This window comes from Equus przewalskii, chromosome 1 (genome assembly GCF_037783145.1).
Source record: "Equus przewalskii isolate Varuska chromosome 1, EquPr2, whole genome shotgun sequence".
Lineage (NCBI taxonomy): Eukaryota > Metazoa > Chordata > Mammalia > Perissodactyla > Equidae > Equus > Equus przewalskii.
Window position 1 is genome coordinate 133,461,797 of NC_091831.1, and position 21,955 is coordinate 133,483,751.

The 21,955-nt window shown below is 42.1% G+C and overlaps 1 long non-coding RNA gene across 1 annotated transcript; it reads right to left on the reverse strand.

The window, feature by feature from the left end:
• Window positions 1-12,201: 12,201 nt before the first annotated feature.
• LOC139078874 (uncharacterized) lies at window positions 12,202-16,748 on the reverse strand. Its single transcript, XR_011532158.1, has 3 exons — window positions 16,450-16,748; window positions 15,812-15,964; window positions 12,202-12,435 (listed from the first exon to the last, which is right to left on the reverse strand). It is a non-coding gene; the product is annotated as an uncharacterized lncRNA (long non-coding RNA).
• Between the last annotated feature and the right edge of the window lie 5,207 nt (window positions 16,749-21,955).

Sequence of the window (21,955 nt, forward strand, 5' to 3'; positions counted from 1 at the left end):
CCTGTGCAACAGAAGAGTAGGAAAAGGATGCAAGTGCAGGGAAGCAGGCCTGTTCTTCCAGGTCTATTTAGGGAAACTTGCTTGCCCTTATACGGACTTGTTAAGAGAAAGAGCAGCCTGACCCATGGTAGAACAGGCAGGGTTCAATATGGTACAACATGTAGGCTCCCAAAAGATACTCCCGTTCTGAATTCTCCCTTCTACCCCTGCCACCTATGGGAGATGCTTCTCCCATTGGAGACACACCTGCTGCCCGTTCTGACTAAACCTCAACCTCTTCCCTTCACTATACTCTGCCTCGGTCTGTAATTGCCTGTGCTGCCCAGATCAGTCCTTTGTTGCATGTGGCCCCTTCTCTGGTTTTTATGCATGCACAGAATGCAGGGAACCGCCATCATGGATGGCAGGCTCGCAGGCTGAGGGGAGAGAGACGGGGCAGGGCGTGGGATGATAGTCTGTGTGGGGATCAAGCACCAGGCGCCAGTCCTTCCGGTAGAGCGATGCAGGTAGATGCTGGAGTGGTGGGAGCAAGAGCCATCAGACTAGGGAGGTCCAGGAAGACAAATGTCACCTAATTTATTCGCCTCTTTGGGCTTTCAAGAGGCCAGAGCATAGTTTTATGTTCAATGACAATAACGATGATGATTATGGTGTTTGGCATTTGGCCTTTTTTTACTCATAGTTCCTATTAATCCTTTCTTCAAATGTTGTTTTATTAGTCCTTTTAAGGAACGAATGCATTGGGAAGCTTGCCATTTTGTAGGGGAGTTAAGACAGCCTGGAATAGTAGAGAGGGTGCAGGTTTTGGAGCTGGACTCATTCGTATTTGAATCTAGACTCTGCCACTGGCTGTGTGACAGCGCACAAGTTATTTAACTTCTCTGAACTTCTGTTTCTTCGTCTATAAAATTGTGGTAACAATAGCACCTACCCTGCAGGAACTTTATTGGGATTCATGGGGAATATGCGCAGAGCAGTTCCTGCGCTGCCTGGAAGACCTGCCCCCTGCCTGGCACGCTGCACTACAGCCCAGGTGAGGCAGGCCCTTGCCATGCTCGGGGTAACACAGGCAGCACCTTGGCTCATTTGATACAGAAGCAGGTCCTCTAGGCCTCCATGCCCCCGCCGCTCTCCCCCAATTCCCTGTCCAGAGGCTGTTCTAAGGAACCTCTGGAGTTTAAAACCCACTGCTGTGAGGGCAGCAGAATAAAGGCCTGACCCCTCTCCTTAGGAACTGGTGTCCTGTCTGAGGCCTCACCTGAGCTTTCCAGAGGCAGCCACAGGAGGCCTGGGGTGTCCAGGAGACAGGGACAGGCTTGGTTGGTGACCCAGAGACAGGTGCAGGGCTAGTGGGGAAGCCGGCTCACCTCTCAGGGGAGTCCCACTGGAAGTGAGGGAAGTGGAGTTATGCATAGGGGCCCAGGGCTGGTCAGGGGTCCTCAGAAAGCTCAGCGTATTCCCCTGGCACCTTTCTAACTGCAGCTGGAGTGACCCCTGCCCCTGTCCCCTGAGGACCCGTGTTCACTATGAGTGAACAGAGGCAGGGCCGTGAAGCCCTACAAGACGCATGGTGGAGAGCACTCAGGAGGACGTCTCGGCTCAGCTCTGTGTAATTTGGTTCCCCCGTGGGAGGGATGCAGGGTAGACAGGAGGGCTCAGGTCGGAAGCACTGAAAGGAAGGACTAAATTGTTGATGCAAACCTGGGCCAGACCCAGCCGGGGAGGGAGAGCTGTCATCTTGGTCCTGAGAAGTCAGGTGCTCGGTTGCCAAGGAACATCTGTGCTGGAATTTTACATGCAGGCCCAACAAAGCCAAATTCCTTAAAAGCAGCTTCTTTCTGTCCAGATGGCTTCAGCAGCCTTGACAGAGAGGGTGTGTGTGTGTGGAGGTGGGTGGCATTCTCAAGCTGGGCCTCCCCTTCTTTTTTTAGGACTTTGTCCCTTAGTGACTCTTCCCCAGTTAAACTGCGCTTCTTGCTTTTCTTAAGCACTTAACTGGGAAGGAGAGAGCCAGGGCCTTCAGTGAGGGTTCTCTCTGTTGAGACCACTCAGGATCACTTAGGTGGCAGCATCTGTAGCGACTCTCACTCCCAAATATCCAAGCATATGGAGTGATGGATATATGAAATCCATCAATAATCCCCATGCCTAATTTAACTCAGAGCTGTCCTCCTCCCAGCCCTGACCTGCTGATACACAATGCTGATCCAGAAGAGATTGGGTTTATTCAATGACCACGCTGAAACCCAAGAGTCTTAATTGCCTGAGGACATTCAGATGGTGACTAGTGAAATGACAACTCTCTTTCTTGGCCAACGTCCATTTTCCCAGGAAGTTGAGACATGGTAAAGTGTAATAATATGTGAACAAAGGGAGAGAGGAAGCTATCCGTCCTGGTAGCCCACAGAGGAGTGGTTCTAATCAAGGGTTCACCAGACTGCCTGGGGAGATTTGACAAGATAGATGTTCAGGCCCCACCCCAGACCAACTAAATCAGGATCTCTACTTGACAACCCTCCCTGGCTTCTTCTGATGGGCTGCTCAGGTTAAGAACCATGGAGCTGGAGGAATCATTGCCCCTGACCTCTCTGATATGGGCCCTATTTCTCTGGCAGTTAGTTTTTCACTGATTGCTTATCTTCTCACAGAGATAGTGTAACAGCAAGGCTAAGAGCGAGTGCTCTGGAGCCCAAAGGCCTCCTATTTCCATCATGTTCTTTGGGCAAATTTCTTAACCATTTTGCTCTTCAGTTTCCTTATCTGTGAAATGGAAATAATAATACCTACCTCAGAGGATTGTGAAAATTGAGGCAATACATATGACACATCCAGTGTTTGGGAAATGATAATAAGACTACCCCAGTGAGCATCAGCCACTATTATTAGTACATTGGACATGATAGTTTCAAATAGAGGTTAGAGTCATCTTTTCTGAGAGCCCCAGGGCCAGGTAGACTGCCATGCTATTTGTTTTTCTCCAACAGAAGTCCATTGGTTAACCTCTTTGGATGTTCTTTTTAGTTAGAAAAGGAAGGCACATTCATGCAAATCGGTTCAGGTTCACAGGTGCAGAGTGATCTGGAAATTAGGCTTGGTTAAAAATAAACCAGCCTGATCATTTCTGTTTCCAGGAATAGAACAGATTAGATAGCCAGAACAATTTTCCCATCCAGGACAACTGAAATACTGGATAAAGTATATTTTTAAAATCTTTAAAAATGTGTCTCTGAGCTGACATGGAAGTAGGAAATCTTCTCAGCTCCCAAACAAACTGAAACCAAACACCGAGGGACGTAAATGAACACCAAAGCTTGCTTCACCCTGGAAGTTTCTCCCAAATGCTAGAGCCTTGGGCTTCTGCCTTGGAGATTCTGTGGGGATGGGAGACAGGAGTTTAAGTCCTGGTCTTGACCAAGGTGGGGTACCTCATAGGAGATCCTTAAATAAAACCAGGGTCCTAAAAAAGGACTACACATCTTTCATAGTGAACACAGAAAGAGAAGAAAGAAAAGTGGTGCATCTCAACCCAGACAATCACTTTGGCCTGGCACAAACTGACTCTCACTTGCATTTGCGGTTCAAATTCATACCACATGGGTGGTCCTACATATCTAAGTCTGAAAATGTAATGTGTTCTCAGTTTGGTACTACCTTACATGACCAGTGAATAAACACAAATATATTCTGGAGGAATCCTGCTTCAATGCAGGCCTCTCAGAGTTTCCACAAATAATTGTGCAAGGAAAATGAGCAGCTTATAGTAGAAAATCACAAAACACACAAGGAAACAAAGCATAATGATTCAGAGAACCAGCAGAAAAGCAACCACACGTATAGTAGAAATAGATCAGCAAGAGCTTCACATACTGGATTTATTGAACATTGGGAGTAAAATAGCTGTGCAAAAATGTGTAAAGATATGAGAGAGAAGCTTGAAAATTTCAGCAGAGACCAAGCAGACTTGAAAAAGAACCAACCAAACTTAACTTCTAAAAATGAAAAATGGAACAATTGAAATTAAAACTTCAATGGATGGAGTAACCAGAAATTAGATACAGTTAGAAATAATGAAGATGGATGCAATGGCATTATCATGGATATAAATTGGGGATATAAGTTTAAAAATACAAGGGAAAAAAAGCACACAAAAAACAAGAGAGGACAAAGGGAGAAGTTTCAGTCAGATATGGGGAGGGGATTTTATCCTAACAAATAATGGCTGAGAATTTTCCAGAACTCTAACTGACACTAGTCTTCAACAAATCTGAGGGAGGATAAATAAAAGGAAACACACTTCTAGGCACATCAGATTAACTACAGAATAAAGAAAAAGAGATGATCTTAAAACCAGCCAGAGAGGAAAGATGAACCCTCTCCAAAAGAAAGGCAATTAGTGTTACTGCTGACTTCTTGTCCACAGACAGGAAAGCCAGAGGGCATAAGGTGCTGGGAGAAAATAACTGTTAACAAAAACTCTATATTCAGCCAAACGATTTTTTAAAAATGAGGACAAAGTAAAGATATTTCAGATGAAAGAAATAAAGAAACAGATAATTTATCACTAGAAGTTCCCCACTAAATGAAATTCTACACAATATACTGCAGGTAGGAGAAAAATGGTCCAAGAGGGAAGATTTGAGCTACAAAAAGGAACGATGAGCAAATGTGTTATAAATATGTGGATACATCTGAATAAATCTTAATTTAAATCTAAATAAATCTTAACTCGATAATGTGATTATAATGTCAAATTTTCAGGGGAAAAACCCTATTATAAGTAAAATATCAGACAACATGAACATTGGATTAGGTGGGAGGATAACTGGAATTAGAAAAAAATTTAAGGACCTTGAATTTTTCAGCAGGAGGTTAAAGATATTAATTTTAGAATTATTAAAAATGCATCTTAAAAATTTTAGGGCAATTACAAAAAGGAACGATATGGAGAATATAACTTCCAAAAAAATAGAAGCCAATGGAGGGAGAAAATGATGAAATAAAAACAAAAAAACCTACTTTACAAGAAAGGGCTGTGGAAGAACAGAAAAAGGGAGACACATATAAAACACATAGTAGGATGGCAGAAATAAATTTAAATATATTAGTAATGACTGTAACTATGACAGGACTAAACTTCCCAGTTAAAAGACAAAAACTGAGAGCCTGGGTAAAGAAATATAATCTAGCATATGCTATTTACACGAGACACATTTCAAACATAAGGATGTAGAAATATTGAAAGTTAAAGGATGGAAAAAGACACAACAGGCAAATAGCAGTCAAAAGAGAGCTGGAAAAATATGTTAATGTCAGAAAAAAACAGACTTTAAGGCAAACAGCTTTATGAGTGATAAAGAGGTCACCACACAATGGTAAGATGCTTAATTTCACACAAATATAACAATTCTAGACTTGTAACATTATTTATATATATCTCCTCAAAATACATAAAGTAAACAATTGCAGCACTAAGAGGGAAGATAGACAGATCCACTGTGCCAGTGGGAGATTTTTAACATTTCTCTTGGCAATTCAGAGATTAAGCAGCTAAAAGTCAGTGAGGATGTAAAAGACGTGAACACATTAATAAACTTGATAAAATGGCATATAGAGAACGTGGCACTCAGCAGTTGGAGATTATTGCCTCTTTTTAAACAATTATGGAATTTTCTATGAATAAATATCAAAAGTAATTGTTAGAAATCAATGACAAAAAACATTAATTAAAAAAAGCCTTACATTTGGAAATGAAAAACATACTTTAAATAATTCATAGATCAAAGAAAATATATAATGGAAATTTAAAAATACATAGAACTGAATATGATGAAAAGGTTATGTTTTAAAACTTCTGGAATGCAACTAAAGCAAACTAGGAATAGAAGAGATATTCGTTAATCTGAAAAACCTTCAGCAAACATCATTATTAACAGTCAAAAGTTGAAGTTCACGGGATAAGATAGAGATGCGTCCTCTCAATATTCCCATTTGACAATGTAGTGGAGGTCATTGCTAAGGTGATAAAACGGGGGAAAAAAAAAGAAAAAGTATAAGAATTGGAAAGGAAGAAACAAAACTGTCATGATTTGCAGACATAGAAATTCTAAAATCATCTATGTATGAACTATTAAAGTCAACAAGGGTCGGGGGAGAGTGAAAGGCGTGATTAGGCACACGTGTGGTGATGGATTGTAATTGATCTTCGGGTGGTGAACATGGTGTAATCTACGCAGAATTCAAAATAGATTATGATGAACACCTGAAAGTTATATAATGTTATAGTCCAATGTTACTGCAATTAAAAAAAATAATTAATTAAAAAAAGAATCTCAAAAAAATAAAAATGAAAAAATAAAACCAATGAGAAATTGGTAAAAAATAATAAAGTTAATGAGTTTAGTAAGATGTCTGCATAATAAAACAAATATAAAAAATCAATTGCATTTCTATATACCAGAGGCAATTAGTTAGAAAAATGTAATTTTAAAAGATACTGCTCATATTAGCAATAAAAAATATGAATTGCTTACTAACACATTTTCAAAAGAGGCATAAGTTTCTATAGATAAAGCTCTAAACCTTTATGAAAGACTTTAAATTAGTCCTAAAACCATGCAGACATATACCATATTTACCATATTTTTGAATAGGAAGACAGTATAATAAAGATATGAATTCCTGCCCTTTTGACCTATAGATTGAGTGACATTCCAGTGGAAGTTTGTTTCTTTGGTAGAACATGACAAGCAGATTCTTAAATTTATTGTGGTGGTTGTTACGTGCCATCAAGTCAACTCCGACTCCTGGTGACCCCATGAATGAGTGATGTCCACAGTGTCCTGTCCTCTACAGCCCTACTCGGCTCCTGTAGATCATGCCTATGGCTCCCTTTATGGAGTCAGCGCATCTCACATTTGCTCTTCCTCTTTTCTTACTGCCTTCTATTTTTCCCAGCATTATTGTCTTTGCCAAAGAGTCCTGTCTTCTCACAATGTGCCCACAGTAGGACAGCCTCAGTTTTATCATTTTTGCCTCCAGCGATAATTCACGCTTAATTTGCTCTAGGACCCACTTGTTCCTCTTTCTGGCAGTCCAGAACGGGCTCCCCTCCAACACCACATTTCAAATAAGTCAATTCTTTTCTTGTCATCCTTCTTCACTGTCCAGCCTTCACATCGTACATAGTCATGGAGAATAAGAGCATGTGGGTAGTCTTGGCCTTCGCCTCTAACGACACTTCCTTACACTTGATGATCTTTCCTAATTCTTTCTTTGCTGTCCTTCTGAGTCTCAGTCTTCTCTTGACGTCTTGGCTGCCATCTCCATTAAAATTGACGACTGAACCGAGGTAAACAAAATCTTTAACAATTTCAATGTCTTCACTGCCTATGTTACAGTTGTGTAGTTCTTCTGTCATCGTGACTTAAATTTATACAGAAGGTCAAAAGGCCAAGCCTAGTCAAAACAACCCTGAAGAAGCTGCAGAAGGTGGTAGGATGGTAGGACTGTCCCTACTACAGATCAAAACTTCTTATACATCACTGTAAATTCAACTAAGTTTAACTTGAGAACGTTTTTATCAGAAGATACCTTTAAGAGAGTGAACAGAGGATACAAATGCAGAGAGAAATTTGCAATATATAACCACAAAGGACTTCCAGAATATGTAACAATTCTTATGAAGCAATAAGAATGAAACAGATGACTCAACAGAATAGCGGGCCAAAGACGTGAAAAGGCAATTTACAGAAGAGGAATACACACATGACTCATAATCATATGAAAAGATGCCCAATCTCATTGTTAACCAGGGAATTACAAATTAAAACTGCAATGAGAAAACATTGTGCACTAACGAATTAGCAAAAACAACAACCAAGTTGATGATTTATAGTGTTTTTCGGGATGTACGAGGAACTCCTATTAACTGCTACTGGGAATATAAATTGGTACGACCACTTTGAAAAACAGCACAGCGTTATCTGGTATTACCTAGTAAAGTGGAAAATCCACACGCTTTGTGATCCTGCAATTCCACTCCTTCCTGAAGAAACTCATATACGCGTGTGCCGGGAGACACACGCACGAACATTCATAGCTGCATTGTTCTTAATGGCTCTAAACTGGGAACAACCGAAATGCCAATCAAATGTAGAATGAATATATAGATTGTGGCATATTCGATTCAGAATATGAAGAAATACGACACAGCAGTGAAAATGAAAGAACTACACACAGCTGCCCTCAAAAACATGAAGCAATCTTAAAAACACAAAATTGAGCACAGGAAGCAAGTCACAGATAACTCATAACAGTGTGACTGCATTGATATAAATGTCAAAAATGACATTAATCCATATATTTTAAGAGGCGCATTCATGGCAACAAGAAAAGGTGCGAGAGAATCATTAACACAAAAATCAGGCTAGTAAGGTGGGCTCTGTGTGGGGCAGGAGGAGAAAGTGATCTGAACGAGGCACATGGGATGCTAAGGGTTGGTCACATTCTATTTTTACTCCTGAATGGTGAATACACTGGTGTTCATGTTGTTGTTAGTTTCTAAACCATTCATAGGCTTTTTACACCCTTCTTTGTGTATGATATAGTTCACAATTAAAACAAAACAAAAAAGCCATTGGGCAGATACAACTGAAATTGTCAGCTGAACAAAAATTGTGGGGAAAATATAAAGGAGAACCTCAGGCTGAACTTGCAGCCTTGTGTCTCCCATGAGACACTGCCTCCCCCCGCCCGGAGTCAGATGTATAGGCGAGTCCTCTCTGACACACCCTGGCTCCTGCCTGATCCTCCTCACCCTGGCAAGGAAAAGAAAGGGGCCTTTTCTGTCACTCTCTTTCCTTCTGTGTTAATGAGATTGCAAGTCTGGGTCAACTACTTTGTCCAAGGTCACACAGCTACTGAAGGTTCCCAGTCCACGTTCATTTCACCTATTATTATGCAGCGTTTTATTTTATCCTTCCCGGGAGGGCCTGGGAGAGGAGAATATTAAAAGGCTACAGTAATTAGCCTCACATTGTAACACCCTTGACTCCAGGCTAGCTCCTTCCGCAGAGGAGGGAGAAGTTTCATTCTGCCCTTCTCAGATGGGTCTGAGATTCTGGCTGGAAAGCGGGAGAGGATTTCCTGAAGATGCTTACCGGTGTCTGGAGTCAAGTTGGGTCACTATTGCTCCCAGTGGTCTTTGAGCAGTACCTGTGGACCCAACAGAGGGCAAAGCATCAGGTTTCATCTGGGGGGTGTCCGTTGTGTGGGCAACTTGGAATAGACTGGACAGATTTCCAGTGTTGTGCAATTGCTCATTCTATCCCAAAAAATTGACTCGTTTCTTGATGTCAGCCTCTGACCTGCAGAGCAGAGCTACAGGGCAGCAGGCAAGTGTGGCAGGGAAGCAGGTGAGAGCTGCACCGGGGCATCTGGGGGCTCCTTCCATCGCCCAAGACTCCACCCTCCTGTCTGTGCAGCTATTTTAGGAAAACCATCTTGTAAGCCTCTGGAACAAATAGTCCCTTTCTGTTCAAACACTTACAAAGTAGCAAGAGGTATAAAGTGTAACCCCACCCGCGTCTTGGATACTTCTGGGGGTTAGCAGGCTCCTTAAGATGAAACTTCAGAATAGTCAGTCCTTTGTTGCCTACAGGGCGTGGGGGAGTGGGGATTGCTTTTCCCTGGTTTCTGCTCTTCTTTGGTTGACTCTCAAGATCCTCACTTGAGAACTTGACAATGATTCAAAGATTGGGCAAGTCGGAAGGGAAGGGAGGAAGAGAAAGTGTACAGTACCTGCATTGTATCTCGACAAACCTTGTAGATGTTTGCTCCGCCGGGTTGAATGCTGGCCCTCTTCCACCTGGCTAAGTGCTGTCATCCGGGACATGCCCCAGTGCAGGCATAACCCTGGGGAACCTGGTCCTCCCACTGCACTTGCCTTAAAAAGCTCATTGTCTGTGAATGCGACTCCTCTTATTCCAGGTTTTCTGCTATTGGCCAGAGAAGGTGTCCTCGCAGCCCTAAGAAAAACTAACCGACATTAGAGGAGCATCTGGGCTTTGTAGAAGACCTATACTTATTTCACCTCAAAAGACAAAGGGAGAATTGTACATGCGAAAAGGGTTAAGGGAGTGGGGCCGGCCGGTGCCACAGTGGTTAAGTGTACACGTTCCGCTTTGGCGGCCCAGGGTTTGCTGGTTTGGGTTCCAGGTTCGGACGTGGCACTACTTGGCAAGCCATGCTGTGGCAGGCGTCCCGTGTATAAAGTAGAAGAAGGTGGGCATGGATGTTAGCTCAGGGCCAGTCTTCCTTAGCAAAAAAAGGAGGATTGGCAGCAGATGTTACCTCAGGGCTAATCTTCCTCAAAAAAAAAAAAAAAAAGAAAGAAAGAAAATGGTTAAGGAAGTAGATTTTATGTTATGTTTACCACAATAAAAGACTTGGAAAAAAATGGCGAAGGAAATTTTGTCCTCACATAAAGATACCTGATGCACTGAATTTAATAAATGAAATTATTTTTGGTAAATGAAAAGCACATGACTTTAAAATGCTTGAACACTCCCCTGAGTTTTCTTGTGTATGTTTGAAAAGACTCAGTTGGGGGTGAGGGAGCCACTGCAGCATGGTGGTGAAGGTTTTGGTCCCCAAAGCTTTGGAGCAGACAGACCTGCCTCGGTTCCAATCCTGTTTCTGCCACCACAGGTCTCTTTCTTCTCCTTCCTCTGCCAGGTGGGGCTGGCAACCTTAACTCACAGGGTGCTTCTGAGGATTAAATGAGATAATGCATGTGGAGCATGCCTGGCATTAGTAAGTCTATACATGAGATTGCCCAGCTAATGCTCAAAGTTACAGCAGGTTCCAGGTTTGATTGGATATTCAAAAGAATCTCAAAAGGCATCCCGAGGGATGCAGACTATAGCAAATGAATCTAAACACATTACAATGTGTGATGTTTGGTTTCATGTGTCAGTTTGGCTAGGCCATAGTCCCTAGTTATTCAATCAAACACTAATCTAGATGTGGTTGTAAAGGTAGTTAGTAGATGTGATTAAAGTCCATAATCAGTTTATTTTAAATAAAGAAGATTATCCTTTATAATCTGGGTGGGCCTGACTCAATCAGTTGAAAGGCCTTAGAGTAGAGCTGAGGCTTCCTTGGAGTAGAAATTCTGCCTGAAGACAGCAGCTCCCTGAGCGTCCAGCCTGCCCTTTCTAATGGCCTGCCCTGTGGCTTTCAGACGTGCCTAGTGATGGGTTGAACTGTGACCCCCAAAAGATGGTGGTGTCCTCACACCTAGTATCTGTTAATGTAAACTTTTTTGGAAATAGGATCTTTGCAGATGATCAAGTTAAGATGAGGTTATTAGGAAGGGCCCTAGACCAATGTGACTGTGTCCTTATAAAGGGGGAAATTTGGACACAGAAAAACAGCCATAGAAGGAAGAGGATGTGCAGACTCAGGGAGAAGACAGCTACAGTGAAGGAACACCGTACACGCATCCGTCTCCACATCCTGCTGTGACTGCTTCCCTGGTAGACCCCTGACTGATGCACAGTACCAAAAGCGGCACCACTCTGGATGGCACCCCGGATTTGGTCTTGGAACAGAAAGAGGACACTAGTGGAAAATTGGTAAAACCCACATGAAGCCTGGGGTTCAGTTGATAATAATGTGCCAATGCTGGTTTCTTCATTTTGCCAAATGTACCATGGTTATATAAGACGTTACCAATGAGGGAAGCCGGGTAATGGATGATGGGAACTCTCTGTACTATCTTTGCAACTTTTCTATAAATTAAACATTATTCCAAAATAAAATGTTTCTTTTAAAAAAGGCAGTCTAGATCCAACACTTAGAAGCTGTGTGACCTCAGGAAAGTTACTTAATCTTTAGAGGCTCAATCCTGTCCTTTGTAAAATGGGGGTTAAACATAAAATATGCCTGTAGGGTTGTTGTAAGGATTAAATGAGTTAAAACACAAAAACTGCTTAGAACAATGCCTGGTGCAAGGTAAGTGCTTAACAAATGTTGACTCTAATTATAATATTTTTGTTTTATTTATATACGACTTATTCTCCACAGCTGCTTGCTCAGCATGTGATAATCCTCCCCACAGACCAGTGTTCTCCTAAGTGGGGTGTGGCTGGGATGGCACAAGACTACCCGGTGGAGGGTGAGAAGAAAAAGTAGAACTTCTGCTTACATACTGTATTTATTTCATCCTTTTAAGTTTTCTTTTTTTCTATAAGTGCTGTAATGCATATTTTAATCCAGTATATCAGAATATAATTTATAGATACACATATAAGGGAGAAGAGTGCACTCCACCTTTTTTTCTTGGTAGAAGAGATGATGAAGAAGACGTGGGGACCAGTGCTGTGCTCCAGAGGCAGGCAGGCACGTGCTGGCATCCGTGTGACCTTCTTTGGGCTCAAAGACACAGACACTTAGGCAAACTAATTTTGCATTAAGCCCTAATGCCTAAGCTGCTTAAATCCGCATAAAAATAATATTTTAGTCCCGAAAGCTGAAAATGTTAAGGCTGATTCAATATATATTTACTACCCAGTGTTCCTTTGGCCTGGATTATTTCAATTTGTTCTATTACTAGACAAAATCTCTCCACTTACTTTTGAGAATCTAAATTTTCCCTCTGGCTTCCACCAGACCTTATTCATTACTTTACAATAGCTCTTGAAGTTATTTCAGGTATAGCATGTTTATGAGTCTAAAGCCTTTTGGATCTGGATAATGATACTTGTAGCAAGATAGAATGCTATTTTTTGAGGCATGGAACAACAGAACTGACATTCGTTTTAAGTTTTGTGTGCATTCGTTTGTTCACAATCATTCATTCAAACACTGATTTAGTTTTTCTTTAAAAAGCCCAAGGTCTTAAAGACAGAATTAGATTTAAAGCCTGCTGGTTTTCAGAACCTGTGTTCAAATCCTGCCGTTAACCAGTTGTGTGTCCTTGGACAATTTCTTTTTCTGAACTCCCCTGCATCCACGTCCTCACTGGACAGATAGAATGTTTACCTTGCGGGGTGAGGTAAGGAACAGCCATGTTTACGTGAAGCTCTTGCACAGGCTCTGGGGCATGGAAGGTGCTTAACAAATAGATGATTTTACTATTATTCTTGTTATTGTGCCAACTATCAGGATGGACGTAGGAAAACCAAGACGGGTAAGATATGGTTCTTACCTGTAAGGAAAACACACACACATACACACAAACAGGCAAATCCACGCTCTCCTGGCCTCCTTTCCCCAAGCCCTCGCCCCATTCTCCGAAGGGAAACTTTATTAGCTGTTTCTCTTTTTTTCATTCTTCTGTGGTTTATCCTATAATTCAAAATAATCAGCTCATGTCATTGTTTCCTAATTTCATCAGCTTTAGAACGTCCTATTGACTCCTTGTTATGCTAATAAGGAGGTTAAAATTTAGGTCACATGGCCCTGTACTTCTGCCCCTTCTCTTCCTGGTGTGTGATAATTATCCCGTTTTCTAACGATTCCTCAATTGCTGATATTTTTGACTTTAACTACTATGCTTCAACCTCTATTTCTTGTTCTATCAGCTTCAGTCAGTGCTTTACTCTCTCTAGGAAAGATAAGTTTATCCCTCTTTCTCTTTCATCTCTTACCTTCTGTAAGACATAGCCAAATTCTTTAAAATGCAATTTGATGAATGACAAATTTGCTGAATTTACCGAATTTGGGCTTTTGGCATTTCATGTTGCTGTGATTGCTTTGGAGTCCTCCACAGTAGTTCCATTCTTGTGGAGGATGTGAGAGGACTCCCCGGGCTCATCCAGAGCCTCTCTTGTCAGTTACACCTCGGTTTTCATGTTGTCAACATGCGAAAGATTTGTGTTCAGTTCTGCAACTGTAGTAAAGGCTTCCCTGCTTTCTCTGTGGCCGATTTAAAAAGTTATAACACCCACAAAAGGCATTTGTGTTATTATGAGCAGTTACTCATTGTCCCCTGCAGGGAGGGACAGTATGCCAGGATTACATGTCCCTGTCTATGTCCAATATCAGGAGCTATGGGCAACTTCCAAGGCAGGAGGTACAACAACATCAAGCTCAAATGGCTTTTCTTTTCTTTCACTCTATCAGTTGCTTAAAATGATGTCACATTTACTTGGCTTTATATTTGGATTACCACCTTCACCTACAGACTTTGGCCTTCCTGACATTTCTCGTCTTTTATCTTTCTTCCTCCCTTCCTCCCTTCTCTCTTTCCTTTCAGACAAAAAAAAAAAAAAAAAAAAAAAGCCTCAAGTTTACTAAGCCTTTCAGATGTAGCAATTCTTGCAGAGTCCTTGTCTTTCTCCCTGTCTTATGTTCTCCTACTGAGTTTGGGTTTGTTGCTCTCTTCCGTATAGCTGTCCTTCCAGATTTTTCTGTACAGTCATGTGTTACTTAATGATGGGGACATGGTCCGAGAATGCACTGTTAGGTGGTCTCAACAGTGTGCCAACATCATAGAGTGCGTGTACTACACAAACCTAGATGGTATAGCCTACTGCACACCCAGGCTATATGATAACTGATCTTATGGGACCAACATTGTGTATGCCTTGCGTCGTTGACCAAAACATCGTTATGTGGCGCATGACTGCATAACCTTCCTAGGTCAGATCCACTGTTTCCTGGATCCCGTGTCTTTCCCTTTCTGGTTTGTTCTCATTCACTGATGATGTATATCCCTAAATAACTTCTTGAGAAAGGCAGAAGTAGTTTTATGAGGCATTGTTTGTCTGAAAGTGTCTTTATTTAGATCAATTACATTTGATTGATAGCTTGCCTGGGTAAACAATTCTGTCTTCAAAAACCATTTTCCCTCCACTTTCTTCTGACATCCAGTATTGCTTATGAGAAGGCCGATGTCAGCATGTTCCTTATCTTTTGCGGGTAATTACAGTGCCCCCACTCAACATCATAGATGCTTTTTATATTTCCTTATTATTATTATTATTATTTTTTTTTTGGTGAGGAAGATTGTCACTGAGCTAACATCTGTGCCAATCTTCCTCTTTTTGCTTGAGGAAGATTGTCACTGAGCTAACATCTGTGCCAGTCTTCCTCTATTTTGTATGTGGGAGGCCTGCCAGAGCATGTCTTGATGAGCAGTGTGTAGGTCCATCCCCGGCGTCTGAACCCGTGAACCCCGGGCTGCCAAAGCGGAGCGTGTGAACTTAATCACTTTGCCATGGGGCAGGCCCCGCATATTTCCTTATTCCTGATATCATGTGTCCATTTGTGGATCTTTCAGAAATTTTCTGTGTTGGGCAAGAGTCATTCTCTGATAACTTGGAATTTTAATTCTGGGGAAATTTTTTCTATTATTTTGAGTAAGTTCCTTCTCTCCACTTTCCTCACTTTTCTGTGACACCCGTTAATTGGATAATGGCCTCCTAGATTGATAGATATTCTCTTTCCATGTCTCATCTTTTCTGTCATATTTCTTATCTATGGGTTTAGCTTTCTCTTATAAAAGACTTACTTATACTTTATGTTTAGCCCTGCTATTGCATTTTTAATCTATCTTTCTAAAATTTCAAACTTTCTTCTTTTTGACTCTTCCTAATATATGTATATGTAACAATAACATAAGACAAAACCCTGAGTTTATATACATGCTAGTAATATTCTGTATAACTAATATGTATTATATGTATAAAGCTTATATATAATATATATTTTCCTATTTCCCTTTATATATAAGATGGTTTTGTCTTATGTTATTGCTAGCTTTCTTGCTTGCTTCTGATTTGATACTTTATGTTCATTGAATTACCTGTTTCCTCAAATCAAGTTTTCTTGTAGCTTTATGTTTTTCATTTTTTCATGCTGTTGGTTTTCTTATAGGTATTTCTGTCGATTCTTCAAGCTTTCTGATGCGCTGCCAATACAATCCCTTTCTGCTTGAGTTCGTGAGTCTGCGTTAGTTCTGGGCAAGGAAGAGCTCCGATTACTATTCTCTTTCATTTATCCCACTTCACAAGGCGATTATGTTGAGGGGGGACCTGAACGGTTTGAAAAGAACTGCAAGGCTGCTCTCAAAGTTATTCTTAATGCCAACATATAAAACGTTACATGTTCAGACTGGATAGAAGAAAGCCTAGCCTGAATTACTCAGGGATGCTTTAAAATATTGTTTTATTATTTTCAATTTTTATGAGGAGATTTACCTCAGCTAAGAAAATGTTGCAGGTAAAACCCACTGGAGAGTGAACAGATGAGAATATGTTTCTATTTAAATGATGCCTCTAATACACTTGAGCACTCTCTAATGTTTCATGTGGGGAAAACATGAATTTCACAGTTTTACAGCATTTCCATTCATTACCTCTCTGATGGGAAGGTAGAAACTTAAACTTTAGCCCAAAACCTTGATCAGAATTGGATTTAGTGAGAATAAAAGCTGTCACAAACCTTGTATTTCCAATGAGAAGGCATGAGATGGTCCATTTTATATTCACATATATACGATATAGACAGCTTAATATTCAGCAGAGATATACCAAATGACAATAATAACACGCTTATTAGATCAGTGTCAGATTCAAAAGGGAACTAATATTATATAAATCAATTTTCCTTTGAAACCAGCAGAAAGATGCACTGAATTAGATTCCATTTTGGAATTGCTTTACCAGTGTCAACGCTTCACATAATTTCTTCAGAAAGAAACCAATTTGATCTGAGAACACCTGCAAGTCTCTGGAACATTTACCCTGGCGCCTGACTCTAAGTTTATAATAAGTTCAGACGTTCTCACAGATTGTGACATATCTTCGTTATTATGAGCAAATAGCGTCTGTGTATTTAGAATCCAATTGAAAGGGAAGCCCAGGAGCTCTGCGAACATCCCCTCAACAGTCCGTGAGGTCAGGGAGGGACAAGGATGCTCGGTCCAGGGCCTGTAGGATTTCAGTAGATTTCCCTCCGTGCTGGAGGAAGAGAACAAGGCTCTGAGGCAGTGAGTTCGCTGCTGAAGGATTCACTGACGTCTCAATTTACTGCAGGGCTCTCAAGTGACCACGTCAAGTCATCTGCCCAAAGTCCCACAGCTGAGGAGCAGCATTGTGGGGATTCAAATGTCTACACCATACCCACACATGGAGACATGGCGTGTTTGGATGTGCCCATGGGATCTGCGCAACTGAGGGAAGAGGTAGTGTTAATAGGGCAATGGGACCCTAAAGAGGTTTGACAGAGATCTAGAGAGAAATCCAGTTTTCACTGTGCCCAGGGCCAGACCCCGTCTGGTCTTGAGCTCTGTCCTCAGGGTTGCAGAGTTGTACTTCCCACGCACCTCCCTTGCCAACGCTTTCCCGGTAAATGATTAGACGAGGAGTATTGATGTTTTCCTGAACCATGTCGCCTCTCCAATCATTAACGTGGCCCTTTAGCTCCTCTCTTGTCACCCAAACTTCTTCCCTTTGAAGCCAGTTGTGAAAGAGATAAAGTCCCAAGAATTATATCTCAATCCTAGGTCTTTCCCAGAACACGGTGAGTCATGTGTTTGAAAGGCAACCACCCTCCCACCCTCTGTACATCTCGTCCATCCTCACCAGCCTGTGGCCCCTCTCCCACCTCTGACCCGGTCACTTCCCTGTGCAACTCCTTCACAGCTCCCCACAGAGCAAGGTTTGGTTTCTTGCTCTGGCCCCCCCAGTTACCCCCATCTGCCCTTCCAGATGGAGCTCTCGCGCCCTCCTCGGCCAGTCAAAAGGAAAGCTTAGCGGCTCCCTCCACACTGTTTTCCCGTGTTGGGCCTTTCTCTGGCCCCCAGCTGGGATGCCCTGGCTTGCCCATCTCTGCATATCTAAATTCTCCTCATTTTCAAGTCCAGATGGAAAGCCAACACCTTCCCCCAGCCTCCCTGGTCTGACAGCTGCGGCCTCCCTAATAATACCAATAAGGCTAATAAGGCTACTGGTGGCGAGCTAAGCACCCTCTGAGAGCTTTATGTGGGGGACCTCATTTCATCCTCACAACCTGTGACACAGAGACTGGTTTCAGGTGACAAAACCGAGGCTTAAGGAGGTTAACTTGCCTAAGGATCTCGAGCTCTGAGTGCTGGACCAGGGAAGGGAGTGCAGGCGTGCCTGAGCTCAGAGCCTGGCTTTCCACCATTCTGGGATGCTCCAAGGCCCTGAGTTATTGACGTAACTGGGGTCTCTCCCACTGTTAAAGGCTCTAATGTCCTGGGGAGGAGGACGATGTCCAATTCACCTTTGCTTCCCTGCCTAATTCTACTATGGACTGGGTGCTGAATAAAAGTACAAGGAGAAGGTGAGGCTCTTCTATATGGATGGGCAGCAGCACTTGCCACTGGGGCTCCCCTGAGGCCTGCTGGGTTGTCGGACTGTTCCCTCACTCCTTCTCAGGTGCCCAGAGTGCTTCCCATTTCTCACCACTCCATCCTGTCTTCTCTCCCTTGTCCTTCTGTCTGTCCAGCTGCCACAGGGGGAGACCATAGAGCCCTCCTCCCACTTCTCCCCTTCTGCTCAAGCTGGTTTGATGTCCTTCCCACCTCCATGTGTCTTTCCTTTTCTGGGCTCTCCGGAGCTGAAATATTCACCTTCCCTCTTGTGGTACTATGTCTTTGTTGTGTCCTGATTAGAAATAAAGCCCAGGGGCCAGCCCGGTGGCACAGCCGTTAAGTGCGCACATTCCATTTCAGTGGCCCAAGGTTCGCTGGTTCAAATCCTGGGTGTGGACATGGCACAGCTTGGCAAGCCATGCTGTTGTGGTAGGTGTCCCACATATAAAGTAGAGGAAGATGGGCACGGATGTTAGCTCAGGGCCAGTCTTCCTCACCAAAAAAGAGGAGGATTGGCAGACGTTAGCTCAGAGCTAGTCTTCCTCAAAAAAAAAAAAAGAAAGAAAGAAAGAAAGAAAGAAAGCCCAGCCTCAGTGCCTTACCTGAGTACAATCGGCTCCTCTGATCGCCACTTCTCGGATGCCTCCAGCACTCACAATCGGAACTGTGTCCAGGCTCTGAATTACGGACTGCCAGGTAATTGATCCATCTCTCCATTAACATGTATTTATCAAGGTCTTATTATGTGTGGGGTCCTGATGAGGCTGCAATGAACAGAATCATTGTCCCTGCCTGCATGGGCCCTTAAAGTTTAGCGTAATGTATTATAATTGGTTTGTGGAAGTCATCTTGTCTCCTCACCTAGACTATTAATTCCTTGCTGGCAGGAACCTTATTTTCTGGTCCTCTTGTGGCCTCCACACAGCCTAATACAGTGCTGGGCACGACATAGAAACAGTAGCAATGGATAATGTATAGTGAGTTATAAAACATTTACAGTTTAAGAAGCATTTTTCACGTATATGATCACATTTTTAAATTGAATCATTAGTCCCATGAGGTCGGCAGGGCAAAACTGAGGAATGTTGGTTCTAAGTAGTTTAATGATTTTACAGTTCTTAAAATCCATATTCAGTAAATATGGTTCAGCATTTATTAAATGAGCACGGGGAAACTACCTTTCCAGTTTTTCTGTTCAGAGCAAGAAATTTATATGCACTGAACCTTATATAACAGTAGGAATGTTAATTTTTATAAAACATGATGTATTTAAAAAAATAATATTGAAAGAGCTTAGAATGAAACCTCTTGTCCCCACTCTTTCTTCCCCCTGTTCTACTTCCCAGAGACAGTCAATTGGACCTTTCTGTTTTTGTTTCCTCTGCATGAGAGAGAAATGTAAATAATTGTAGGCAGAGGGCAGACGGTAGTAGATTGCAAATGGGTCCACAGATTTCTCCTATTCTGTTATGTTCACTCCTTTGCAATCTGACTTTGCAGCTCCCTCCATCAAGAGACAGAATCTGTTCCCCGACCCCTTGAATCGGGGCTGGCCCTGGGACTTCCTGTGTCCAGTACGTAAGGCAGAAATGATAGTTTGCAAAATCTCAGGCTAGGCCTTAATGGGCCTTGTAGCTTCTGCTTTTGAACTTTTGGAATGCTGTCCTGTGGCTGTCATTTAAGGAAACCAGGCTAGCTACAGAAGAGTGAGAGGCCACATGGAGGAGACCTGAAGTACCCCAGTGGACAGCGAGCATTATAGCCAGATGTGCAAGGAAGCCCACCTTGGTCTGTCCAGTCCAGCCACCTCTCTGGGGAATGCAGCCCACAGGTGAGCCCCAGCGAAACCACAGAGGAACTGCCCAGCAAGTCCACAGAAATACGAGAAATAGCGACTAGTTGCTGTTTTAGGATACTTTCTTTTTTTGTCTATTTTTGGCATTATCCTTTAATTTCCTGCTATGACAAATGAGGACTTAGTTCGTTACTTCACCCCGCTTCCGCCACACACCCTTATTTTGTAATATTATCAATAATCTTGGCTTCTCTCTGCATCACCTTTGTAACCTCAAAATAGTTATGCCTTCATTTCTTCTTCCATAAATAACAATATCTACCAACTCCCCACTTTTTAACTTGAAAACCTTATTACTCTGGCCCTTCTTGCACCTGTGTCATCTCCTTTCACCTCTCAGTTTCTTTAGGCTCTGCCTCCAGCTTGCAGAGCTGTCACCAACATTTGCCTCTGGAGCAGTCTTGCCTTTTGTGTTATTAAAATCTCTTCTGTTTTGATTGTAATGGGTAAATTTATATATTCAAGATAAATAAGCAAAGGAATAAAATCACCAAAACCAGAAATTGTGCTAGCCTATCCACAGTTTTTCACATTTTGACTACGCTTGAGCCAAACATCAGATTAAAAAAAGAAAGCCAGTCTGCTGAACACAGTGTTTCACAGAAGGCTACACAACAGACACACACACTCACACACATGCATGCACAGACACAAGTGCACACACATCCTTCAACTTTTTTCTCTTTCCTTGATTTATTCATACAAGCTACAAGTATGTACCCAAAGCTCATGCATTCTTTTTAATATAAATATTTAAGACAGCATTCCAAACACAAGTAAGCCTTCTGGTTATATGAATCCAAGTGGTGAATGAAAAAAGAAAGCCTTAAACTGTTGAGGGGAAGATTGGAATTACAATTTTAAGAGAAATGAGTGAACGTGTGATATCCAAGAAACAAAGGAGTCCACGTTGCATTCCATCAGAGACAACACTATGAAAATAAGGAAAGAGAGGAGGGATAGACAGACCCCAGGTATCATCTGTGCTAATTGGAGTGGGGAAGTGTTTGCAAGGGATTGGAGCTAATGACCGCGCTGCTCAGAGCAGCGGGGTGACCTCTGTGTCTGGCCGCATCTGGAGCTGCATTTACATCTTCTTCATGAAAGAAGGAAACTAGGAAACAACAAAGGTAGGGTTTCTATTTTAAGCGGGAGCAAAAGAAAGAAAAACAGATAATGAGCTGTAACCCGCCAGCTCTGGTGGCACATTTCAGCCTAAGAATGAGGTTGTCCATCCTTCCACCTCTTCTCCACGACTCAGAAGCTACAAGAGTTCACCACAGCAAGCAAACTTGTATGGTTGTCTGTGATCACTGACGTATTTATTTATTAGAAAGTGAAAACAGCAGTAGCATTTATATACGTATTTATTTACTTTTATTATTATATTTCAGTAAATTTCTTAAGAAACTGTATAGATTTGGAGTGTTTTCCCTAATCCTAGCTTTCCTGTATATCCTGTTCATTTTATGACACAAAATTCCATAGCTTGGTGGTTTTACCCACACATCTGTGGCATGAAGGATGAAGTTACGTTATACCGGTCACTGCTCCCTCCTTTGGGTCTGGCTCAGTTATCTTTTATCTTTCTCTGCTTCTCCCCCTCCCTTTTTCTCTCCCTCCTCTCCTCCTCTATTCCTCTTTCTTTGACTTTTGGCGTTTAGGGCCTTCCCTTACCTTCTTGTGATCTCAGCAATGCATTTAAAATTATGTTTGTTGTAACTGGTGAAGGACTTCGTTTTCAGCAACAAGAT